Source organism: Rousettus aegyptiacus, unplaced genomic scaffold (genome assembly GCF_014176215.1).
Source record: "Rousettus aegyptiacus isolate mRouAeg1 unplaced genomic scaffold, mRouAeg1.p scaffold_m13_p_5, whole genome shotgun sequence".
Lineage (NCBI taxonomy): Eukaryota > Metazoa > Chordata > Mammalia > Chiroptera > Pteropodidae > Rousettus > Rousettus aegyptiacus.
Genome location: NW_023416308.1, coordinates 103,979,639 through 104,007,302, shown reverse-complemented (window position 1 = coordinate 104,007,302; position 27,664 = coordinate 103,979,639). Strand labels below are relative to the sequence as shown.

General features: G+C 38.7%; 1 protein-coding gene across 3 annotated transcripts in view; it reads left to right on the top strand.

The window, feature by feature from the left end:
• Window positions 1-27,664, top strand: part of LRRC4C (leucine rich repeat containing 4C) — a 983,333-nt gene that overhangs the window by 818,561 nt on the left and 137,108 nt on the right. The window contains exon 7 of one of the 3 annotated variants that reach the window (XM_036221415.1): window positions 9,899-9,970. The exons of 1 other annotated variant lie outside the window; for it this stretch is intronic. The gene's annotated coding sequence lies outside the window, so the exon portion shown is untranslated. Of the gene's footprint in view, window positions 1-4,835; window positions 9,971-27,664 lie in introns of those variants that run through there. One more of the 3 variants, XM_016123218.2, reaches the window with a different exon arrangement.

Here is a 27,664-nt window from a genome sequence, read left to right as displayed (position 1 = left end):
CTTCCATAGTTTATTGTTCTCCTAGGTCTACTTGTTCCTCTTCTCCTCCAGTTCATCTGCAAATTACCCCTTCTAATGTCTTTTGAAAATCCCAAACTTATCATGTTATTTTTTAGCTCACTATCACTTTAATGATGCCTCATCGCCTTTTGGACAAGTTCTTCAAAAAAAAAATCTTTATTCTGGCTTTGTAAGCAGGTTCATTTCTTGGCATTTCATCCCCTTCTCTGCTCTACACTGGCCCTTAAGCTCCAGCCCTAAAGTATTTGCAGTTCTCCTAAAGTACAAACAATGAATATTTGTCAAATTCAAATCTAGGTCTATGCAACTCCAAAGTTGCTGCTCTTGGCACTGCTCCATGCTCTTTCCTTGGATCAAAGGTATCACCTTTCTGAGTATACGCTAATCCTTTCTAAACATGTAAGCATCTCTGAAAAATAATGAAAACTTGCTAAAACCATGCCCAGACTTAGTACACAGAAGCCATTGAAATCGGTATTTAACAAAAATTTGTTAAATAAATTTTTGAACTAAATTGTTAATTAGCACCTCTATGCAATTATTTTTCCTTAATTATCTTTCTTCCTGGAGAAGGGAAATACCTAAGATGGAGGCCTTAGGCTTATATAAAGAATACAAAAAAGAAAAGGCACTAATGAATGGGGTGGGCCTGTTCGAGGAGAAGCTTTGTTTTAATATAACCATAGAAGTGAAACTGAGACTAGAAAAAGCAAAAAAATTCAATAAGAACAATAACAAAAAAATGAGGAATCATTAATAATAAAATACATCAAATTTCAATGTGTCATTTTTTTTCTGTATCATTTGATTTTTTTCCAACTTTATTGATATAATTGACATAACATTGTGTAAGTTATACAGTATGATGATTTAATACACATATATATTGTGAAATGATTACCAGAATAAGGTAAATTAACACCTCCAACCCCTCACATAAATGATTACCTGTGTGTGTGTATGTGGTAAGAACATTTAAAATCTACTCTCTTAGAAACTTTCTGGCATATAACACAGTATTGTTAACCAGTCACCATGTTATACATAAGATTCCTGGAACTTATAAGTAAAAGTTTGTACCCTTTGAACAACATCTCCCCATTTCCCTCACCCCAACCCCTGGTGACAGCCTTTCTACTCTCTGTTTCTATGTTTGTCTGCTTTTTTAGATTCCACATATATAAGTGAGATCATACAGTACTTCTCTTTCTCTATCTGATTTATTTCACTTAGCATAATATCTTTAAAGTCCACTCATATCATACATTTTCTTCTTTCTCATGGCTGAATTTATATATATATATATATATATATATATATATTCATTCATTCACTGATGGAGGAGGGGAGGAGATACAAATATCTTTTCAAGATCCTGACCCCTCATTTTCTTCAGATATATACACTTAGAAGTGAGATTGCAATCAATGATATGGTCGTCCTATTTTTAATTTTTTGAGGAACCTCCATACTATTTTCCATAGTGCCTACATCAATTTACATTCCCATCAGCAGTGCACAAGGGTTCCATTTTCTGTATACCCTGGCAAACACTTATTTTCCTATCTTTTTGATAATAGCCATTCTAACAGGTGAGAGATGATATCTCGTTTTTTTGATTTGCACTTCCATGATGATTAGCGGTGTTGAGTATCTTTTCATGTGCCTATTGTCCATTTGTATGTCTTCTTTAGAAATAAAAAACATGTATCTATGGTGTGGTATAATTGTTATCCTAGTGAAACTTTGAACATCCATAAAAATTCTTAAAATTTTAATAGAAATCCTTTTCAGGAAAATAGTCAACTGAAGGTTGTAGTAAGATGTCAAATGCTCAATTATTAAAGTCACCAATGTCCACTCTGTTCGATAAGGCCACAACTCCGAGACACATAATGTTCATTTGCCACAAGGATATTTATTTTATATTTCATTTCCCTATAAAACTTACACAGTTGTTGATGGATTAAAAAGATCCGTGTAGTGAATCAAAGGACTCTCAACTTCTTTCCATTTCGAAAGTTGACTCTGAATAGTATTGCTTTATATGCTTATTGTCAGTGTTTGAAAAGATATTTCATTCAAGTGATAAAGGTGTTTTCATGTTCCATGCAAATACCATAGATTAGGTTTTTGAAATCTGCAGCATCTCCTAGGCAGTCATTTACATCCCTCAAAAATACCGTGCATGTTAGAAACCTGGACATTTAAAAACTCAGATTGTCTGACATTATTTGAATCATGTGCTACTAAATCAGCCGGAGGCCTGGGATCACAGATGTGCTACTGCATCTTCGATGTGAAGAGAAGTGAATTTTGAAATCTATGTACTTTGTTTCCTGAAGACACAATGGTGATATGGTGGAGAAAACAAGGCTATTATTTCTTAAATCCACACTACATGGCTAATGCTGAAATAAAGTGACAATCTTTACGAGTTGTTTAGTATCAAGTGCTGATTTAGCTAGATAAAATGCAGCTGTCTTCCCAAATTACACAACTGGATACACACCATCTACTAATTCCTGGTGGAATTTTAAAGATACCTTTATGGGCAATTTTTGTCTCGGTGCAAAGAATCCTAATTTAGAGAGTACAAAAACACTACCAGTAGTTTCAATGCACAGATATCATCTCTTTTAGAGACATTAGATAAAAGAGATTGTGTTCTGTAAGAGATTGGGTCACCATTGAAAAGTATTTCTAAAACGTAATTGAGTATAAATTGATTCAAAATTGGTTGCCAGATTGTCATACAATTATTTCTATCAGCATTTTTCCTTATTACTTTGTGTCACTCCTGGAATTTGCCATGTTGCCTAGTGGGTCTCAGAAAGGAAGAATCCTCCCTCAAAATGCTCCCCTTCACTGATACGCTTCTTTCCAAGATGTCATTTTCGATTGATTGATAGACAACTTTCAAAATCTGAATGCTCTCATTTTTACGTGCCGATTAATAGTCTGATCAACAGATCCATAGCTGAATTTAGCAAAGCTTTAGCCCTGCTAATCTTTGAACCACAATATATATATATATTTTTTTTCTCGGAATGTACCTTATTCTCTGTCCTCTGGCCACAACATGGGCAACCCTGCATCCAAAACTATACACTAACATTAATGAAGCTCTACTTTATTTTAGGTTTTTTATTTGTGAAGTCCTCTGGGATTGTCCCCACATAAAGGTAGCTAGTACCTCCTCTGCATCCCCAGCTCTTTACACTTACTTGTCATAAAATTCTTACCATATTGTGTCACTATTGCTTATAATTGCCATACCTACTCTTTACCCACTTTCCTCCCCCAAACAAGTAGACAGCTCATTCATTCACAAATCAGAATATATTGAGACCAAAGGGCCAGGCACTGTGCTAAATAACATGGGCATCAATAAGCATTAACAATACCACTTCTTCTGCAAATTGACTAGTATTTTCCCCTACTCATCCGTAAGATTATTTTTGATTTTCTCTTTTATTTCTAATAGTTATTTCAAAGAAGTATTTATGTATATAAAATATGAATCCTTTGTTCTATACACTGGATATAGTTTTCCCAGTGTTGTGCTTTCTTGTTATCGTACGTAAAGAATATATTTTTTTCTTGTATGGTTTCTTCCTTTATACTTTATCACAGCTTTTCTTTTTCAGATGCTAACTAGTGCTAGAGAGGGGATGCCATGGGTAAGAAGAAGGATTAATGGCAAAGAGTCTACAGAGGAATCTGAGAGTGGTCTTCGGAAAATAATACGACAAAAAGAACTGGGCAGATAGATGAGTGAGATATTCCTGAATTAGCAACAATGGATGTGAGCAGGAAAGTTGGGATAGCAGAAAAGTTAGTGATAAATTCTGATACCTGGCACACAATGGGAGGTTACTACCCATCCTTGGAAATAAATAGGTGACTAATTGACCCCTTATGTGAAGAATTTTCTTTCCTGTAAATCCCAGTAGTCATTACGTTTTGTTATTTGTAAGGGTCAGAAGTTGGGCTTGATGGCAATGATCACCCTAATTCTTCACTCTCTTTTGTCATGTATGTTTACAATGGCCTTTCATTGTGGATGGAATGACCTACCCTGTTTTGTAACAATGGGCTCAACCAAGTGATTTGCTTTAGCCAATGTGAAGTAAGCAGATTTCATTCACAAAGAAGCTTGAAAAAGTACTCAAACTTTTCTGCTTGCTCTCTTGGACTTCTTCTGTTGCCAAGAGATTTTCCTGGGCCAAGTTCACGAACAGGAAGAGAGAGAGTCACATCGGATAGAGCTGAGTTGCTCCAGTGTTCTAGTGAAGACTTTTTTAGACCAGCTAACAACCCAGACAAAATAAAGAGTCACTTAACCAATCTCTAACTTACCTGTAGACTCATGAGAAATAATAAACGATCGCTGTTTTCAGCTACCGAATTTTGAGATAGTTTATTATATAGCAATAGCTAACTGATACATAAGTAAGAATTTTCTGATTAAATTATTTGGTGGTATTTTTATTAGTTTTTCTATTCGTAATTGCAGTATCTCATTTTTTCTAACATCTTGTGTGCCACAGTGAAAAGAATATTCAGTAAGAGACAAAAGACGTAGATTCTTCTATTTCCTGATATCATAATAAATATTTATTTATTCAACTATGTTCACAACATTAGAAATACAAAAAAAAAAACATGCTTATAAATCAATCAAGGTTTAGGGGAAAATACAGACATTGGCAAATCATTTCCATCTAGTGCATCTGTCATTGACCAAAACATCATTATGCAGGGCATGAATGTACATGGGGTGGGGGCTGGGTGAAGGGGTAGCCACTGTAGAGAAGATTTTTTTTAAAAAAACAGAAACTTGCAAATCTACTTGGACTCTAGTATCCTAGCTATATTTCAAAGAACAAAAGATAGATTACTATTGGGATATCTGCCAGCCCTGAAATATAACATTCTCAGAGTATTGTCTAGCGCAACATGTGTAATAAGTTCCCACTAAATGTGGTATTTGACATTAAAGTAGCTTTCAAAAAAAGTTGTTCTAAAGAAACTATTCATATGTCGTTTGTTACGTGTGACTATAGAGGCAAGCTAGATATGATTATCCCACAGGATATTCTGGTCTCTGTTTAAAAGTATCAAAAGTGAAAATGGACTATCTGTCTATTCCCATTTTTAATATAAAGATTCAAATCTTATGTATTTTTCTTGAAAAGAGTAGCCTACAGCCTGTTAAATAAAACTAATAAACAGAATAGACACATCCGCATTTTCTCTATTTTTAAGCTAAGTAACTGAATTCTTTCTTTTTGCTACTTTGTATTTCTGATTACAAGATACTGTCCTCTGCTGTTTGCTAAAGATTACACCAGGTAGAGTCACTAACAAAAAGTGAAATAACACGATAGTTTTGTTTTACTACCCCAAATGCCTAAGAATCAGCAAAGGAAAACATAGAATTCTATATGTCCACAGAACAAGCCTGCCACATTAGCAACATCTGTCCCTCTTCTCCCAAGTCATCCCCTTTTAATGGCATTTGTTCTGTTTTTGATTTTGGTAACTAGATGGGCTAATTGAAGTGTGACAATGTGATTAATACATTGCTCATTAGGTAATTATGTCTTCTAAAAGAGCTTTTATAAAAAATTATACTTGAGCACATACCCTGTCATTGCTGACAGTACCTGACAACTCCTACTAAATAATTTGTTGTTATTTAATAATAATTTAATTTGCATATATATTTGTATGACAGCTTGTTTACACTTACTACTATCCTTTTTGAGTAAGATCATTCATTTGGTGACAAATGGGACAACTCCATTCCCTCGCAAGGTTACAAATTCACCTCTGGGATTCAGTGCTGATAACGACAGCCTGAATGCTCATGCGTGTCTTAGATGTATTCCTCATGTTCCCCAAACCTAGAAATTACAGCAAAATGGGAAGAACTGGAATTAAATAGATCTGAATTCAAAACTTAGTTGTGTCACTTACCAAGTATGTGGCTTTAGCTTCACTTTTCCTCTTTAAAATCTCTCAAGGGGTGGTTTTGAATTTTAAATAAGGTGATATATATGAGAAGTCAGCAAACGACCTTGCCATATGGATATCCAATAATAATTGGTTGAGTCTGAGTCAAAAAATGAAAGCCAAATGACTAATTCAAGGTTATATAACATGAATGAGTAGCTGATGTGAGAAAAGAAATTGTAGTTGCTGAATAGGAAAGAAAATAGGAATAGGAAGCCTTTTCTTTTTCCTTTTGGCTAAAGAGTACTGATCCTTCCCTGCTGCTTTATTTGATAGATTAATTCATTCTGAAAGCCCTTAAAGATGTCTGGTAGGTAGCTAATAATAAGCTTTGAAAAACAAATCATTGGCCTTTCCCTTGCTGTCAAAGTCCCTAGAAAGCAAAATTCCATTTCAAATGGCTTCTAGCTTACTTCAGAGGGTAGGCTCCTTTGAAGCTATATAGAGCAGCTAGTGAGTGCACTTTTAATGGTTTATTAGTTGGTAAATTGTAATTGGCGTAGAAGGGTAAGAGCTCAAAAGGCAAATTCAAGTTATAGTCAACTGCCCACTAGTGTTATAAATCGATCGGTGAGCATTCATTTAAAAATAGAAGCAATGTCATTACCCCTCAACAAATTCACATTTTGATGCAATTGATAATTATATCAAAGCTCTCTAAATAGATGGAGAAATTATAATAAATCACAACCCATGTGTAAAGAAAGGCCTGTCTGTCCTCTTACAGGTGCTGATATCTGAAATTCATATATTACAGAATGTGCTTAATATACCCAAAGAAGTGTATACATGTAATTCTTTTTCTAATTTTTTTAACTCTAAATAAGAAATTATGTATGCACTTTGAAAATAACAGGAAAGAAAAAAACATTTGGTGTGAACTTGGATGCTTCTGATGTTCCTTTAGCAAAAATTTACTTTTTGTCTAGTGCCACTTCTCATTATGATTCGTAACATAAAGACTCAAATCTTTATACATTGTGCTTGCACAGAGTAACTTACAGCCTCTTTAAAACGGATTTTTAAACCAAGTACATATTCTCATCTCTCAAAAGTAAAGAAAATCGGCACAGAGATCATTAATCGTGCAGCCCAAAACATGTTTATTTGCCTTCCTACCCCAAAATATACAATCTTTTATTGTTTGAATGACCATTCCTCATTTTACCCTTTTTATATCTCAAGGTTATGTATCTGAGTGACATAAAATGAGTAATCATAGCTTACAGAAAGGGCTTCAGGACTATTGTATAGTGAAGAAAGAAACCAACATTAATACATTATTAACAATATTATTTTGTGGGGCCCTCCATCTTTCTAAGGAGACTCAGCGAAATTAAAATGTGTCACCGTCCCCCCTAACGTGAGTCGTTGGAAAAGCCCACAGCCAGGAGACTGGGATGTTGCAATTGAGTCGTCAAACTGTCCTGGATGTCTTGTACAAACTAAACAGGCCAATTTACTGCAACACTGCATAAGCTGAAGGCTCCTATCTAGCCGTTACAGTGCTTCCTCCTAGTGAGATTATCCAGCTGGACAACAGGCATCCTCGCTCGCAGTTTTTCAGCTGCTCCTAGATTCCTCTGATCAGCCTGTCCTAAGGAATAGTAGTACCGCGTTAATCCTTACCTTGTGACCAGCCTGCTTGGCTAGAGCGGGGTAGAGCATGTTACCCAGCAATCCGAAAGCAACAATTTTGAGATTTTTGAATCCTAGTGGTGATTTGATTTCATTGTCTTCCCCTGTGTAGCTCCAACTCCTGGCCTTCAGGATGAAAACAGGCCGTGAGGGGGAAAAAGAAAAAATGACAACTTCTCCCACACAACTCATGAGTTTCTTTGCCTGTTACTAACCTCCGAGCGTGGGGGTTGCTTTGAAACTCAGCTGTTCTCACTCTGGCCTCCAGGTGGCAGCGGTGCCACACCGCAGAGGCTCCAATCCCCTCTTCCCTGACTTCAAGTGTTAATGCAATTGACCAATCAGTGCTAAGATGATGGGAGGTAATTGGGTAATTGTATTTTACTGATCACAAGCAGAGAAAGGGGAAGGAAAGAGGGGCATAGGAGGGAAGGGGACTGCAGCCCGAGAGGTTTGGGGGCTAAGACCCTAAACATCGGGACGTGGCATTGCCGAGGGAAAGCCTAGACTGGCTGGAGCTGCCGCTCGCACAGGGAGCGCATTTATTTATTTGGGGGAAAGGAAAGGAGAGAGAAGCGGGAGGGGAAGGAAGAGAGTTCAAGCCCAAGTGGATGGAAGGGGGCCGGGGTTTCTGCCGCGCTGGGCGATGGCGCTAAGGGTGGCGCGGAGTTAGCTGCGCCTTTGAGAACGCATCTCCTCGCAGACGACTAGCCGGCGTCGGGAAGGTCTGCGCCAAGAGGAACCAACTTGTGGCTCCGAAATGTACCCGGCGCAGCTGGAAATGAGATCAAAGCTGCAGTTTCATTCGCGAAGGATGAAAGGAGCCAGCGATTAGGGTTATTATTTTTTTTTACCTCCTTCGTTCCATTTTCTATTTTCCTTTTTCATTCCTTATTATTAATATATTTTTTTTAATTGCCTAAAACCCCGTTGGTCCCCTCACATCGCCCGCCCCACTTGAAATAAAAGCCCAGTGTGAACTTCTTTCGCCGCAGCGCCCCCGGATCCGCTGTCCACTGATGGAGGAGAGGGGGACCGGGGGACCGGCCGGGGCCACCGGCGAGGGACAGCGTCACGCGTCTCCCCCGTGATCCTGGCCCTGCTCACGGAGTTCTGCAACACCTGGAGGAACTGGACTGGGTGCCGGGGTGGGGGCGGGGACAGAGGAAGCGAAAGCCACCCCGGGCCTTAAAAAAAAAAAAAAAGAGTAGAGGGGGAGGAATGGGTTTCTTCTTGACAGCTGACGGAGCCTTGAAATTTTCCTCCACTACCTCCGCCCCCGCCCCCGCCCCCGCCTCCCGCACTCCATTTAACGTGAGATTATGAAATTGCAGAGGCGGTGGAGGGAAGGAGACAGGATATAACAGGGAGTTTGGAGGGAGAGGGGAAGGTGGCTGGCCGGGTGGCTGAAATCAAAAATCCTATTGCGCACCGGGTTGTGATGAGAAATCTAATCAGATCTTTGGAGAAGGGGCCGGCCGGAAGGGTGGCGAGCGGGGGGAGTTGATCCCCAAATTCTTCGAAAGGGGGATCTGGAGACAGGAATCGACGATGTAAAAGGAGACTTTTTTGGTGGCAGTGGCGGTTGGGTGCCTTGCAAAAATGAAGGATGCGGGACGCAGCTCTCTCTTGGAACAGAACGCAGTGGATAAACTGATCGTGCAAGAGAGAAGGACGAATGAAGCTTTTTCGTGTGAGACCTGGATCTTAACGCAAATGTGTATATGTGCACACAGGGAATATTGAAAAATGAAATAAACCAGTTTCAGACCCGCGGGAGTTGGTGTGCTCTGACATAAATAAATAATAATAAAACAGCTGCCCCCCCCCTCCCTAAAAGGATGATTGGACATGGAGAACCGAGGATCCATAAAGAAAAAGTATGTTCATTTTTCTCTATAAAGGAGAAAGTAAGCCAAGGAGATATTTTTGGAATGAAAAGTTTGGGGCTTTTTTTAGGACAGTAAAGACCTGATATGGTGTTTTCTTTTCTTTTTGAATTTCCCACAAGAGGAGAGGAAATTAATAATACATCTGCAAAGAAATTTCGGAGAAGAAAAGTTGACCGCGGCAGAATGAGGCATTGATTGGGGGAGAGAAAACAGCAGAGCACAGTTGGATTTGTGCCTGTGTTGACTAAAATTGATGGATAATTGCAGTTGGATTTTTCATCAACCTCCTTTTTTTCCTTTTTCTTTTTTTTCTTTTTGGTGTCAAGATCATGTGTTTTCGCTTGTTCTTAACCACCTGGATTTCCGTCTGGATGTTGCTGTGATGAGTCTGAAATACAGTGAGTGATCCTTATTTTCTTATTTATTGGTGAAGAAAATGTCCATTAATTTAGTGTTCCTGGTCCCTCCATCCCATCACCTTTCTTCAGTGGGGTTTTTTAAGACATCACCGTACGGGGCCAGAAATAAGAAAGAGGGTGGCCCACGCATTTGCTTCATCAGTCTGTGCTCACAGATAAACTGGTTTGCTATAATGATGCAGGTTGTCTGCATTCTGGGCAAATGCCTTTGCAAATGTTCACCAAGGGAAAAAAAAAAAAAATATCCCCAAGAAAGCTGCTGCAGTGTGGGGTGCTTGTGTTGTGTGATTGACACTCTAGAATGCATTTAAGTTGCATAGCAGCCCTGGAGTTGGATGTATAAATGTTTAGCCATTGGAAATCAAAGGGGCCCAATTTAAATTTCATTATTCAATCTGACACTGCAGATCAGCGGGATGTATTAACATGAAAATATGATAATAAACCCAGCGGTTGAAGGTTGGCTTCTGGCTGGTGGGCGGATTGAGGGAGGGAGTGTGGGTATGGGGGAGGAAGTGGTGGAGAGAGGTGGCTGCACTTTCCCCGATCTCTCTTGCATACACATGCTCAAATGTGGTCTTCAGATTGCCTAGATTCTTGCCAATGCTAAGAACCAGAGGAGGAGGACCCACTTATCTTCAACCCCATTGCCTCCTAACTAACTACTTCTCTGGATAACAGAGAGGCTTACCTACATTGAGGAAAGCTTGCATTTTGCCAGAAACCTTCTCAGCATCACCAGGACAGGGCTCTTGAGTAAAAGGCAGAAATCTAGAGTCCTGTGGTAACTTAGATAAAAGAGCTAAAGAAATGGTCTGTGTGTTGAGCTCCAGTACTTCTCATGTGCCAGCTTTGCCTTGGGGGAAAGAGGTCAATGAAGAAAAATAAAAGGAGGGTGAAAATCCTCAGAGAGCCTGAGGGCCTGTAGGATCACCCCTCTTTCCACCTCCTTCCTCTCCATAGCTGCCAGGGTCATGAAGCTGGTTTTTCCCCCTTCTTTTCTTTTCCTTTCTTTTTTTTTTTTTTTCCTTTCTTTTTTCCTTTCTTAATTTTAACTTATTTTTTAAACAGAACTCTTCCTCTTCACCCTTCTTTATTCCTCTCTGGGGCCTTCTGTCAGAACTATAGACTCATATAACTTTAGAGCCAAAAGACTCTTCAGAGATGTCATGCCGATAAAAAAAGAAACTGTGGCCTAGAGAAGCTATAACTCCTTGGTTAATGGCCAAACCATATGAGACAGGTAACTCACACAAGCCTCAGAACAGCAGACAAAATCAATTCATAATCCAAACTAGATGGGAATCAGCCATACATGGCATGGCTACTTCTGTCCCCACAGCTGCCATTTTTATCTAGAAGGGTCTAGGAAAGTGCCTTTCCTGAGGGATTGAAATAACTCTTATCATGCTGGACCTCAAGACTAGCCCATCCCTAACACTCATATCCGTTTCGAGTTTTTTTTTCTTTTTTTTTTTTTTAATGACAGAGCACAGATAACTCTAGCTTTAATACTATTAAAAAATAATAATAATAAGATCCATAACTCTGGCATATCCTGAAGGAGATGAAAGTCAGTAGTCTCCTGGGTCTCATTTTGGTGCTGGGCACATTTTATCCGGTGAGTGGTGGTCCCTAGAGAGCCATTAAAGAGCCTTGGAGTTAGATTTATATTAGAGAGGTGATAATAGAAACCAGAGACACGTTGCTAAAAGCATCTGAGCCTGTTCTTCACTCACATCATCTGTTCTTATCCTTTTCATTACTCCTTAACTAAACTAGCCTACAGCTGAGCACTTCTCTAATTTATTTTTCTGGGCACATGTTTCCTGTTGGGACACAGATCAGGCAATAAATTTACCAACCCATGAAAATAATCATGCAGTCCCCCCCACCCCACCCCACTTGATCTCTCTGTAGGCTGCTGCATATTTTATCATTCCTTGCGGTTTCGTTTGTTTGTTTTGTTTTTAGATGACCTCAGTTAAGTTACCACTTGTGGTCATAGATTCGGATTATCTGAAGTTTCTGCTCAGTTGTAATTTAGCACAGTTGACAAAAGAGGGGGAAAAAAACGGGGAAAAAAAGTACTTTGACGTTTTCACTGTGCAGTTCAGTTCTGGGCGTCAAGTGGGAAACCCAACCTTGCAATCGGTTTGGCTCTGCCAATCAGAGGAGGATTTTTTCCCTTTTTTTTTTTTCTTGACATCAGAATTTCTTCACTGCTACTCCACTTAGACCTCAAGAATATTCCTGCCTTCACGTTGTCATCTCCTTCTCTGTACCCTCCACATTCACTCCCACGTGCAAACTTTTCTGAATGAGGGGGGAAGGGGGTGGGGAGCAGAGAGAAAGATATAAAATTTGTGGGCAGAAATGTTTCCTCCCACCCACCTCCACTTAAGCGTGTTCCTCAAATCTGGAGATGATGGAACATCCAAGGATATCATCGTTTTTCGTGCTGGTGAATCACTCACTCACGCAGCTCTACAGTTAGGGACACATTGCCCAGCTGGGGATTTAGCTTCTTCGGTTTGGCAGTCAGAGTTGGCTCTGCATTTAGGTAGCTTGTTCACAATGCCTGTTATCACCCCTATAAAATAAATCTTTCACTGATGAGAGATTTATGGCCATGAGACCTCATGAGTTTATTTCAGAGCTGAAGTTGGTGCCTACTGAATGACGTTTGTGAGTAGGTAGTTGGGTACTGGGATTCTGCTTAGAACCACAGGCCTGAAAACTGCTTGGATGGGCAAGTTTCGAAGTTCCCTTTTCACATATCTTTCTCCTCTGATTTAATAGCTCTACCCTTTGGGCCACACCTTTAATTTCCCTAGCCCTCTGTGTTCACAACTGCAGGATGGGAATGATAATGCCAACAAATTAGAATTCAACTAATTAGAATAGTTTTGTGAATTAAAAGTAATGTTATGCAAAGCCCCAGGCATAATAGGCCCTCTAAAGAGGGCTGTTTGTTATGGTCGTTCTAGGATTAATTTGGATTAACTTCCTGGGAATGAATGCAGGCTGGCCAAGCACTTTACTGGTTCTCGTGGCTACACTTGAAAACTAAGGAATGTGCACTGACCTAACAGTACTTGCCAGATTCTTCTTTTGAGATCTTAATAGTACAGATTGGCTGCAACAGATCATTTTAGATATGAAATGCTGCTTCCAGCTGGAAACCGAAAATCAAGATTTTCCTTTAAAGTGTAAAAAAGTAGATCTCAGCAAAAATAATACTTAAATGAGATTTTAGGGAGGAAATAATGCTATTATTGTGTTGCTATTATTTGGTCTAAGAGTTGCAAAGATAGATCTGGTATATTAAATGCATAATTGTAGCTGTTTATTACATTGTCTGGATCTGAAATGCATAAAATAAAGGCAGATCTTAGGCAATAATATAATTTAAATTAGATAGCATAAAATTCCATTACTAATCCGAAGGCCCACAAATTCACAATTTGAATTCAGAGCTATAACGAATCCTGTGTTAGTTAAACATCTTCACTTTGTGGTAGGATAAAGGCTTGATGAAGCATATGGAATCAAGACTTTATGTAGACATGTCTTCCTGTTTGCATGTTCAAAGCTACCAACAACTCACTAGTAGTTTCCTGAGGCAGCCACTCATGGTCTTTGCTCATAATTTCATCCTCTACAACAGCAGCCCTGTGTTCTGTCCATTTCCTCAATATGCTCCCGGAGACCTGGGAAAAAAAGAATCCTATTGTTGTAAGGATTGATATCCTTGATGTCATGTCTGTAACTTGTAACAGAACGGTCAGGCCGAGGAGCTGTCCATTGGATTTTTATACTTCTTCTTTTCAATTCAGAAGTCAATTTGAAATCTGTGTCAGTTTTGAAGAAGCATCCTAAAGTTAACCATCTTCACTGACCTTAAGAAGAGATCATCTATGGGAGTTCTTACCATTTGATAGATTTTACTTTTTTGTGTGCTTCGTAAAGGTGACTGAGAAATTCGGTAAACTTGGACTCTGGCATCCTAAGTGAGTTTAAGTACTCAGTTTCCCACTGGGTCATGTGTGTTACGTGCACCATTTAATCTCTCTGAGCCTGTTTGCTTATCTGTAAGATAGAGGTTATAACATCCATATGGAACTGACTGCCGTGAGGATAAAATCAGATTGCATATGTCATGCACAGCAGGCATTCAATAAATGCACATTTAAATTGAGCATCTCTGAATTTAGTTTAGGTAATGCAGTTTGCAAAAAATAGGTCTGGCCTTTTTTAAAGGAAGCTGTTAGTCTAAATTTATGTCCGTAGAGAGTAAAAAAGAAATATATAGACAAGATTAACATTGGAGTAGCACAAATAGTTGCAACCATTTTGGGTAAGGTCCTACACTTTTAAAACTATTTGGAAGTACATTAGTGAATGGCATTCCCTCAGGAAAAACACTTTGTGAATTGTGGAAAATATACTGTGTCCATGTAAAGTTTCATTAGATTGCCAAATATTTTATAATACAGGCATAAAAAAATAATGATTTGTAAATGGTGTCTTGGAAAACTCTCCAAAGGGATAAGAAATCTGGTGAATCCTCCTTCAAAATGATTTATCTAGAGAAATGTAAATTTGACAGTTGAAATTTGGTTGGACAGATCTTGTGGTTGAGACAGTGTGCTTGTAACACTCTCTGAAGGCAAGGATTTTATTTGTTCTCTGTCATGCCCTCAGCATGGCAAATAGTGTGCATGCAGTAAACATTCCTTGACTGACTAACTGAACTTACTTTAACAGATATTTCCTCTTGAGGAAGCAAATGCAGGTACCTACCTATGCAACTTATAGAAGCTTAATTAGAAATACCAATGAGTGTATTGACTCTATGTATCTGTGTATGTATGTGAGTGTGCACGAATATAACATTTCACACACGTGCACACACACACACAGATATTAAGCACTATTAAGTGGTTTCCTTATGTAGGAAAAGCTAAGAACTGAAAATTAGGTGAAGCAGGGATTTCTTATTCCCGGGGCTGTCAATGATGAACTGTAACAATCTGTACAAGTCACCTTGCCTTTTTTAGCTTGGTCTTATATTCTTCTCTGTTAAATAAAAGTAAAAACTAAGATTCTTTCATGAGCTAAGATTTTAGGATTCTGCATTCGTAATTGACTACCTAGGAATTCAGGATTCCTAGGAATTAAAAATATAAAATCCTCGATATCAAGAATACTAGTTATTAAAATGTGGAGGGGAACAGTATAGATTCTTAAAGGCAGAATTGGTATTATAAGGGCTGATTATAGAGTAAAAAGATGAAAGAAATCTTTTTACTCTTGAGGGTTTGTAGGGGAAATACAATGAGATTTGGAATTGACAAATAGATTACAACTTTGTTTTACACCTGTTGGCTGGGAAACCCTAAGTGGGCCAATTAACCTTGCTGTGCCTTAGTTTCCTCAGCGACAAAAATGAAGATCATTTTTCTTGTAGTTATTTTAGGAGCATGAACACGTCTAAGTGTTTGGCACATAATCAACACACAATAAATACCAGCTTACTTTCTTCTAATTGAAATCTTTGGTTATTTTCCATAGAAACGGGAATATTTAACTGAAAGTCTGTGAGTGTTTTATGTTTTGTTTATTGAGTATGTAAATGAAAATCGTTTTCCAATTCAGCTATCAAAGTTCGTAATACTATTTTTAATAATTTTGTCCAATGTCAATCAGATTTATAAGGAAATCTGAAAAAAGATGAAAAACTGATGTAAGATTAATAAACTTTTATTTCAATTTTGACATAAACCAATAGCAATTTTCTATGCTTATGGAAGCTTTCAACACTTAACAGAGATTATGGGTATTACTTCTTAATAGTAATAATGGCTACCATTTATTGAGCATTTGCTATGCACCAGGCACTGTGTTGAAAATAACACACATATTTTTTCTCCTTAATTCTCACTTGCGGAACTGAAACACAAAGAGCCTAAGTACTTGTCTAAGGTTATACAGCAACTAAGTGGTGGACCTGGAAGTAGAAACAACGTTTTTTCTGACTTTAGAAATGTGATCAGAATTAGTAACTTCAAACTTGTTGACTTGGTAGCAAATAAATATGGCGCTCCTTCATCTACCCTATCATCTAACCTGACACTCAGTCTGAATATTTTAACTGGGGTCGAGATGTTGGTAGGCTCCCTTTCCCCTGTTTCCTGAAACAAAGTTTGTAACCAGATGCTTAGGTCACATATACCTTGCATATTTTTGCCAGTCTTCAGTAGTAGCCAAATGTACCTATAAGTGAGGAAGGGACAACTTCTAAGAAAGACTTAGGAAAAAGTGTACTAACTCATTCAATGTAACTAATGAACAGAAGGCTTTGCAAAATATTGTGAGATTATTTGGAAACTCAGGATTATAATAAGTTGGGAGTTTAGTTACAAGATCCTGCCAGCCTGATGGATTTGATCTCAGTTCATGTCCTGTTTGATCTCTCTGTGGCACTGGATACCCTTGTTACTGCTGGCTTTCCTAAATTCTTTCAAGGACTTGGGGTGCTGCTTGCTATTGCTTCCTGTGTTTATTTCTCTTCATCCTCCTCCTACTCCCTTCCTTAGACGTTGAGGGCTTCCCCATGAATCTGCTGTAGTCCTGGTCTCTCTGCATCCCTGAGAGATGTCAACCGGACTTGTTGAGAGAGATGACACTCAAATCCTTGGCCTCAGCCACCTTGTGTATACTGAAGACTCACTCCTAAATGTCCATCTCCAGCAAGATCTCACTTCCTTACCTAGTAGTTGTTACACACTTAATACAAGTGTAACTGATTATTTTCCCTCCAGGAAGATATATATATATCTTGTTTCAATGATAACAATCTCTCTTTAACCTTCCTCATATCCAACCACTTATCAAATTTATTCACTATCTTAAACTCAGATTTTTCATCCCTCAGTCCAGATTCCACTATTTCTCTCCTAGATATCTAATTTTTTAGTCCTTCCGATGACACCTACTTTTTTTTTCGATGTAGTCCCTTATTTATTTTTCCCTCAGAAGAACCATCCTAAGAAACGAAGCTAGAAAGCTCCATCTATATCATCTATAAATATGTTTATAGAATAAAATCCAGATTCTTCTCTTGAAGAATCTGGCCAGCCTATTCATGTCTTCTCTTGTCTATCTGCCATGCTGAGTATTTTATTTTTCCGAAGGCATACTATGCTACTTTTGGTGCATTCATAGGAGCTACTCTATTTGTCTAGGACATACTCTTCATACATCAAATGTCAGAGCAAATTACCTCCTCTAGGAAAATCTCCCAGCTCCCCTTGACCCACTAAGTCTCCCTGTCCTCTGTATACCAACATTTTGTTCATACATCTGTGATAGCTCTTCTCACTGATAAAACATTTATACTTACTTGGCCAAAACCCACTAGATTGTGACATCTTGCAGGATATGGTCCTCATCTTATTCACCTTGCCACCTCCCACATTTAACATAGCTAAGAGGAATTTCAATATATTTTGGTAGAACCAATACATGGTTATTATTTTTGCTGTAGAACTCATGTTTCAAAACTTTTTTGCCCAATGAAAACATTGCAATTTGTTTTTCTGTTTTTCCTAATCAAAAACACATGCCTGCCAGTCATCATTCTTGAAATACACTAGAAGAACATTGCTAACTTAAGTTGATAAAAATTGAGCCAAAAGGAAAGATGTTTTAATTACTTAATGCAGTTGTATGGGAATTTGCATGATTTCTAGTTGACTTTTTGAAATATTGATAATAGTTCTATATTTATAGAATACATTTAATGCTAAGTTAATGCTCTAATTCATAGTCGCTAATGACTCACTACAGGTTTTGCAGCGCACAGTCCTTAGTGGTATTGTTCACGAAAATATTGTTCAGAAAAATGAAGCTCATTGGAGTTGTACATTGCACAAGCTGCATAGTTATATGCAGCGGGCCTTCCTATTCATGAACGACTATTGGGAAGAGACTATGACTTTTAAGATTGAGTTATGCCCAAATGTGGAATGATATAATGGGAGAATAAAAAAGATCTCCTTAGTAAAATTGTCTGCAATGAAGTATTTGCTGAGCTGCAGCCACTTTTTACCATATGTTAACACCTGGTTTTATGGAGGCACGTATACATTCTCAGGAGATGCTATGGCTTCATGCTTCAGAAGGATGCTTCCTCCTTTCTCTCATAAGAAGCAGCAGAAGAGATTGGATTAGATGAAAAAGTGCAAAATGGCAACGTACTATTTAATCATGGTCTAATTTTGTTCTTTAGCCTTCGAATATAAATACCTTGAATATGTTGAATTAGAACACTTGTTTTCCTTTTTTTTTTTTTTTTTTTGGTCCTTAAAGTTTTTCTTCTAACCTTTGATAATTTCTTTACGGTTTAGAGATTACTGGTATTAATCTAATAATAGTAGTAGTAAATGAGAGAGCATTAATAGTAATGCTTCACAGTGATTTTACTATCTAGCTCTCTCTTTAAATCCTGTCAATGTTTTGGTCTCGGAATGTCCAAAGCAATATTCCCTAATTACTACATTCCTTATCATAAAGTATCAGGAATTGGGGAGGTATGCAAGGGAAGCCTTATTTAGAAGAGCCAGTGGTAAGTGTGGTCTCTGGTTCTTGACAAAGTGCAAACTGCTGAGACAACACTGTTTTCTTTGAAGGGATTCATTTGTTTCATCCCATCAATTTAGAGCAAGTCACTGTAGGGAATGTAGGAGAATTTAGCTATTTGATTATATGCTTTATTCGTTGTTCAGATAGGTATCTGCAGTGGGGGGTAGGTACTACAGATAAAAAAAAAAAGTAAAGTTTTTTTCTTATGATGACTAATACAGTCTAGTAATTATTAAAATCATTTGTTATTGTAAATGTGATCCTAGAACAAGTTGACTAATCGATTTGTAATGCTTTAATAGATATCCTATTGTTGATATTGTTGACAGAGCTAATCTTGTTGTTGTTTTTAGCCTAGAAACATTACACTTAAGAACTCATTTTCAGGACAATAGACATGTATTCTTTGAACCAATGACTTGATAATAACTATGGAAAGTTCAGTAACTAAAATATGGGTTTTTTTAAAAGGGTACATGACATTTGAAAATGTGAAGATGTGCTTCTCTTGAATGGCTTACAGTTGAATCTGAGCCAGACCTCAGAGTGTGTTGAGAGAGAGAGAGAGAGAGAGAGAGAGAGAGAGAGAGAGAAATATTGATATGAACTTGGCTGTTCTAATCTGGGCAGGGAAAATACTGATAGCTTAGTTAGAGGATCTCTAGTGAGAATTACCTCTGCAGAAACCAGAGTTTATATGTGGGTGAATTAATTTAAATGCATTACTGGGAGTGTTCCAGGGGACTCCAATTTCTTCTAACTAAAAAGGCGGAAAGTCAGAAGCCACCCTAAAAGAGTTAACATCTACACAGTGGTGTTCAGGAAGGCAAGACTGGAACTATGAAAGCTTTCTCTGTATTGTTTGAATGTTACCATGGCGATAGTTTCCAGCAGAAGTTACATGTTTTTCAATTCCCCAAAGCAACCAGCAGCCTTTCCCTCTCCTTTCTCACCCTCCCTTCCACCTTCTCTATCTCCCTCAGTCCTTAGTCCTTATCTCCCCATCCTTTTTTCTTCCCTCTGTCCTTTCTTTTGTTCTCACTTGCTCAACTCGTTCCCCATTAAAAACAAAAATATTCCAACTCCACTAGATCGCTTTTAGGCAGAAAGTGAGTGTGACATATAGCCTTCTACTTGGGTTTCTTATTCCCTTGTCTGTTTACGTATTAAAGACCTAATTAGACGGAAGCTGTGGATGGAAGCAGGATTGGGGCTCTCCCTTGTTGGTAGGACACAGAACATATTATAATGGTTGGTGTTGTGGTGATATGTTAATTGGATCGCTCCAGGCAAGTGCAGAGCAGCAGTCTCTGACAATTAGAAAGAACAATGACTTTACTATGAAGGAGCCCACTCTCTTAACCAGTGGAAGGATTAGCATGCATTGCAGGTCTCTGGAAGGTTCCTGTAGACCCTGAGAGAGATCTGCAGTTGGAAATACCTCCTGTCTCTTTAAAGCTAGGCTGCTGCCTCTCGTTTAGCTTATTTTACTGCCAAAGAAAGAGAAGCGAGGGGACAGTGAGAGCTCTGGTTTAGTGGGTGGTGGGGCACCCTATCACAGACCTGGGCCATAGGATATATCGCAGGCTGTTAGGAAGAAATCTTTGCCTGCTTAATGCACGTGGCCAGTGAATTGTGAAATGGGTCTCATTAGAGCCTTTCATATCCTGGCATGTGCCAAAGTGCTTTGCCGGCACCGCGCCATCGCTTCAGGTCCAACCCTGCTGCTGTTTGCTGCAGCCAAGAAGGGACAGAGGCTCTGTCTGTATTAAAGCCTCCAGTCCCCTCGCTCTGTCTACTGTTCATTGTAAGGCGCCTCTGGGCTTCTCAGTCCAGCCAGGGATGAGGCACAGCACATCTCCTAGGTGTTCGTACAGAGGAAATACGGAGGATTTTGAGCATCACTGATAGGTTTGAGGCAGCCAGTGGGGCTGACACCCAGAGGAGCCCTCTCTTTTTCTCATGGCTGGCATCAAAGCTATCTCTATGCTCCCCTGCAAATATGCCCAGATACTCACCTGAAAGAGAAGATATGGGTAGTTGAAGGCCAAATAGGTCATCGAAGACCTTTATGTAACATGAGATACAGAGGAACTCTGCTTTTTTTTTTTCTCAGATTCATATACTAGAGATTTTCGAGTCAGGTTTTATCTCCCAAAGCATAGCCCCGTTGATATTACTAATAGTTGCTGAATGCTGAGTACTGTGTGTCAGGCACTTTGCCTGTCTCTTATTTAGAATACCCAGCGATTCTCCAAGTTTGATGACATATATAAGCATAGACAGAGGAGCCAGATCAACTTGAGTGCTGTCAATTCTTAGAGCTGTAGCTTTGTACAATTTTACTGACTCTTTTAAATTTCAACTTTCTCATCTGCAACATGGGGATAGATATAGTACAAGGTTGTGGTGAGTTATAATTGAAATAATGTATGTAAAGCTTTTTAGCAGAATGCTTGCATGTGGAAAACACTCAAGTTATTATTTGTAAAACTATAAGAGGGCTTTTTTTTTTTTTTTTTTTTTTTTTACAATAGTGTTATGAAATAATCACTAGGCATGTGCCTCAGGCAGATGAAGTTAAAAATAATTTGGGGCAGATTGTTTAATGAAAAAGGAAAAAGAGTGTTAGATGATAAGTTTCTGAATTTGAAATGGTAAAGTTCCTGATATTTTTGGCATAACTCTACAGTCTGGAAAGCAGAATAGGTAGGATCATTGGAATAAACTTTTGTTGCATCCATTCTGGTAGGTGATTTTCATCCATCTATATCAGACTTTTCGTGTGAGACTGATCTCTCAGGCATCGTATTAGGCGTGATGCCTTAGATTGAAAATAAGAGCACAAAATCTAACAGGATTAAGCAGAAAGAGAACACTTACTGACACATGCAATTGAAAAGCCCTAAAGTTCGTGAAGTTCAGATGTGGTCTGATCCAGATATTAACAATGGCGCAGGGACATTTGCTCTGTTTTCTGTAATTCTCTGGGCTCAGCCCTCTCCCATGGGCCATTTCCATCTTCAGACTATTGTTTTTTGTTTGCTAACCCATCCAAGAAAAAAGATTTATGCTTTTCTTGCTATTCTCAGAGAACTTCCTGAGATCTAAACTGATTGTACTAGCTTAGGTCATGAGCCCACTTATGGACTCCAGACACTGGCTTCCAGGGAATGGACTTGAGGTTCAAGTGCATCCCCAAATGAAATTCAGGGGCTATTGAGTAACGCAAGGAATTAAGTACGAGAGAGATAATCACCAATAAATACCTAATGGTCAGAATGGGAAGGACCAGGTATTATGCTTCTTGCTAGAAGGGTTAATTTTGGTTTTGCTTCTCTGTAATGCTCTGTTGCACTTAGGTATTGAAGTTTTAATAATCATCTAAGGAGTTTTGTTCTTACAAATCATCTGGATGTAGCTATCAATTTTTCAAAGAAACAACTTCAGCTGCATTCATTGCTATTTTTGCATTGCTCCTCTTACCTCTTAGGAACAGGTAGGTTCCTGTTTTTGAAAAGGAATTTACAGCATTTTCTGGAATTAAGTATACAAAAGCAAAGCCAAACGAACCTCTTTGGTCAATAAAAGTTTGTTAATAGAAGTTCTTCAAACTGTCTTGAACACCCATGTTCCTGTTCACCTGCACCAGCCATGGGCATGCTTCCATCTGGTTTTGATGTCACCTAATTTGTCACTGTAAAGATCTCAGCAGTGGCATAGTCCATTCTTGACTCTCCATTCTGCCTACCTAGAGATAGTGATCCAGGTAATATGGCACTATGTCCTTTGCTTCTTCATAGACAAAGTGGGGGAAATAATTATCTGGGCTTTGAATCCAGGTATATGTTAAGATCTGTTCAAAGCACATGACTGCTCACCAAGTTCAAGGACTGGGAATTATCCCTTTTGTAGTCTTTACATTGTGTGTATCAGATTGTGCATGGTATAGACACTTTATCAAATATATAGTGACACTCTCTGAGTTGAGAATCAAACCAAGTTTATAACACTCCTCATAAAAGCTGTTGTAGAGAAAACTACTGGTGGAGCAGTAGCTTGGAAAATTAAAACAATATAGTTTGGAAAGTAGCCTCAAAAGTTAAAACAATGAAGAAGACACATTTTTTTGACCACCTAAATTATCTGGGAGGAATTGTAGTGAGTTGTTTTACATATTTTATTTCATTGTGCCCTTACAAAAACTGCAATAATATGAAAAAATACCAATAATAGATAGTATTTTTTGAGTGACTACTATGTGTAGGCAGTGTTCTAAATACTTTAACTTTGTAATAATATTGAATCCACTAGGAAGTCAGCACTTTTTTTTAAACACGAGGAAAGGGAAGCTTAGACAGGCTCAGTGGCTTCCCCATGTCACAGAGCTAATAAATGACAGAACTCTGCTTTGCACTGGTCCACCCTGTGATTTTTCTACTGTGCTGTGTTGCCTCTCACATGAGACCACTTAAAAAACAAACAAACAAATGAACAAACAAACAAAACTTAAATTTGGTTACTTTAAGTTTGAAGAAATCAAAACAACAAAGACTTATATTTCATTCCTCTACTCTCACTTGCTTTTTAATTTTTCCTGCCTTTTCTCTTTTCCTAGGTTTCTTGGCTTTGATAATCTCTCATATTTTACAGCCTCTAGTTTGGCCCTGGGCAGCTGCCCAACCACAACTCTGGATATTTGAAAGTAAAGCTTTTCCTGTGCCATTTATTTTAAATATAATCACCAGACATCAACACAGATAAACCACAAGGGTGTTTTAGCATGCTTTGCTGCTTGTCATATGAGGGCAAGAGTGAGGAAACATTTCATATCCCGGTGATTTTCTGGCAACTGAACTTTCAGTACTTCTACAGATATGAGTAGTTGGCAAGCCTTGTTCCTTAAGATGTAATGGTACCAATATCATGTACTTAGTGTATAAAACTGTACCACATATTTCTTGTCTCAGTTGTAACCATCAAGAGATACTCTCCTCTATATACAGAAAAGGGACTTTGAGCCCTTTCCTCCATAGCTCCCAAGACTCTTTACTCTTCCCCACCAGGATGGCATGCGGGAGAGGCAGAAGGGGATATAGCTCTGGGACACTGTTTTTGCTCCCTTTCCCAAGAAGCTACTAAACAAAATTGCTGTTCTCAGCTCATCTGGGCATTGAACCAGATAGGAGGCAGTGCCCCAAATCAATCTCCTTATTCTTCGGCACATCATATTTTCTTTTGCTTATAAGACAGACACTGCAGGGGCGGGGAGAGCAGACGCAACACACTGCAATGACGGGATCTGTGGGCACCAACACTTGCTCACTTACATGCACATATAAGAGTACACACACGCACAGACATGATCCCTATTAGCTTATCTCAGTGTCTTGAATTCCCACTTGACTTCTGATGGGCCTTCTAGAGACATGTGCCATTCATCTTTCTCTATGATTCAAGATGCAAGGAGAAAGAACTGTATACTGGGGCAGTAGACTCTGGATTCTGGGCACAGTTTGACAGCTGATAATTCTTCTTATTGTTTACTATATATTTGAACCATTATCTTCAAAGTATATGAAGTGACTTTAATATCAGTTTTGGCTTTTTATCGCCAAATCTAAGGCTTTTAAAAAACAAACTGAAGAAGCTTGGTGCGACTTACTCATTTATACTATCTGAACCACTGCTTCCTGTCCCTTGGGGCTGGCAAGACAGAGTCACTCCTTGCTTTATACTGTCTCTAGAATATGCCCCTTTCCTACCGTAATTCAGGCTTTTAGCACTAATCAGGCCCAGATAACTATAATCATGCCCCGCTTTGCCATTCTCCTCCCAGTCCATCTTCATCACCAGTTATTTATCTTCCAGAGGTCCTGCTTCTTTGCTGTTCTACCAGCAAATCCTCACTCGTAGAATAAACATTAGACTCTGAAACCTGGCACTCCTCCAGAGGGCTTCTATATCTTGGCTCTTTGCTTTCTCTCAATTCTAGTATGTATTTCTTGGCTGTGCCACATTGTTTTCCATTTGCTGTATCCTGCTTTGTATGAGTAATTATTTTCTATGCCTTTTGTTTGTTTCTCCACCTTGAGTGAAGGCTCCCTGAGGGCAGCTCTTTGTCTTACTGCTTCTGGGTCCTCTCCCCCATGCCTTAAACATAGGGGACACCCAACATGTGCTCTGTAATTGAAAAAATATTATGTCTTCCAGTACAAGCTTCCAACTGCTGAGCTTTTTTTTTTTTACTCTTTTTTTTTACTTTTTTTTTTTTTAAGCAGTGTTGGTTTTTAATTAGGTTTTCATTGATCTTTTTAATAAATGGCTTCATACACTCTACTTGGGGCCAGGCGACCTTCTCCATTAGGATCACCCACCTCGTAGTGTCATCTGATATAAAGGAGCTCTCTTCTGCTGATTTTCCTACAGGGTCCCTTTAGAGAGCTGCTATCTGAAGAGCAGTAATTCAGAGCTCCCGGTTTCTTGTGGCTCTTTGCTTAGCAGAGACGTGGAGCTCCTTAGTCAAAGCAACATGCTTCTTTCTCTGGGTAAAGGCAGCTTCTTTTGTTTAGAGAGCTGTGTCCTGTAGTGCAGACATGATGACTAGATTTACCAAGAGAAATGTGCGTGCATGCAAGAGTTTCTTTTTCCAACTTCCTGCTCTGTGAAAATTGTAAGGAGCATAGTGAAGTTGTTACTCATAATGTTTTAAAGCTCCTGTCCCTGTTTGCATATTACTCTAATATTTAGCATTGGTTCCCAAAGCTAATCCACGAAATGGGCAGGTGTCATGACGAACAGAGGAAAAGAAACAGAACATAGTGAGCTTTTCACAAAATTAAATTTATATAATTTGAGTAACTGAGCTTTATTCCCCCTTGTCATTTTATTAGGGTCAAAATGTCTTTTTTAAAAAGGTGAATGATTATGATAGTATATGGTATTTTACAGAATTTCTCTTAATGTCATTACTTGGCAAGATAACTGTGTGTGTGTGTGTGTACGCGCGTGCACTACATATTTTGGGGGCAGAGAAAGCAAATATACACACACACACATACACACATACACACATAAGTCTATGACACGTGACTGCCATGTCTGTCATTAACTTCGGTAGTTCAGTGGTCTAGAACACTGCCATGATGTAAACATTAGAACCCTGGAAAAACCTTGAGCAGGTAGTTGTGAGTAAAATGGAAAATGTGAGCCCATCTCGCCATAGCTTCCCCAGCAGCATCTTCGTAATGGCCCTTTTCCACTGTTGTACGCCATTGTCAAAGGTAACAGTTCAGTGCTGATCGTCTTTGGCCACGGGACTCTAAGCAGATTACCTCCCCCCCTCAGCCTTCTGTATCTGTAAAATGAGGCATTTGATTAGAATGCTCTGCAATTTTACTTTTAGCTCTCTCTTTCTAAGGTCTAAGTGTTTCATAGAGCTATTTGTGGGTAACAGGACTACATTTGTCAGGGAGAACAGAAATGCATTTTCCTTGTTCCCCTTCTCAGATATTCTGGATGGTTTATTTCCTCTCTTTACTTCTTCTTTTCCTCCCTCTGTCCCCTTTTTCATCTTGCTTATCAAATTTATTCCTTTCCTCTCCTGTCTCTGTCTAGCCAAGTCCTTTTCCAGATTAAAGTGGTCTTTTGTGTATGTGTGGCTATTCCTCAGGATAAGCACTTTGTTTCAGACTTGTATCCACTAATTAACTACAAAATTAAGTAGGTGAATTCATTGATTCAGCACTTGGTTTATATTAACTCATTAAAAGAGATGCCCTGGATGTGGCCAGAGGCTTGACAGGAATCTTTCCCTCCCCCAAAAAACTCCTTTGACTTCCCATACTGGATAGCTATCATGCTGTTTCTCAGAAGTATTCATGCATCTGAGGAGCAGCCAAATGACCCACTGAAGCTGCATCAGACAGGAATTTCATTCTTTATGACTACAGAAAGAATGTTTTCTTGTTCTCCTTCCCCAGCTTACTGACCAGGGTGTCAGTTCTACCTGGAGAGTTCCCTTTGGCTGCCTAACTGAGATGTCAGTGATACCTGTTTTATGTCAGATGCTCGCATAGCCACTGCCCACCTAGACCCAGTTTCATGAGGAGAATAAGCCTGCATACCTGGCGGAAATCCTCATCTCATTCCCAGTGGAAGGAACTTATGGCAGAAGCTGAAGTAGTTTAACACACTGCATCAAGAGCCATCAACCTGTTTTCAGAAAAATCTATCTTTCTTTCTGTTTCCAACACACTTACCTTGTTTCATTCTTCATACAATTTTTTTGCCTTAGCACATAATAACCAGAATGAATGACAGGTATGGTGGTCATTTGTCACAAAATCGTGTTTATCTTTTTTAATTTTGACATTTTTCTCATTTATGTAGGGATTCATGATGTTCTTTAAATCCCTACAAATAGTAGACAGCTGATAAAATATTTTATGATAAAATAGAGTGGAACGTGGTTCGTAATAGAGCAGCATTTGTTGTAAAAGAGGCTTTTCTGGGAGCCCATTCGAGCAATTCAGTTTCTTGTCTATAGTCATTGGACTAAAAGACAAATGTACTAAATGTGTATTCTTTGATTTTCTATACTATCTGTACCCTGTGCCCCTATTAAAATCCCTGAGCTAAGTAAGCATCATTGCCTCAAGACAGTTCATTTTCTTTGTTCCATTTATGGAATCATGTGCACTGATTGGCAGCATAAATTGACCTTCCCATTGCAGCATTAGTTGTAGTGCATGTTGTTCTCTCCCCAGAACTTTATACACACATCTACTAGGGCACTGATCGCATCATTTAGTAATGATGTGCTTACTATCTCTTTCCCATATCATTCTGAGCATGGAGGGCGCTAGCCTTATGCTTGTGTACCTCTTTGATATAGAGTAGGTACTCAATTCATGGTGAAAGAAAAGAGAAGTGGCGAACACTTAAACCTGGGAACTTACTTAAAGCAAGATGTAATCCCTGTAAGAAATTGAGTAAATGTTTCTTTCGCAAAATTTAATATCA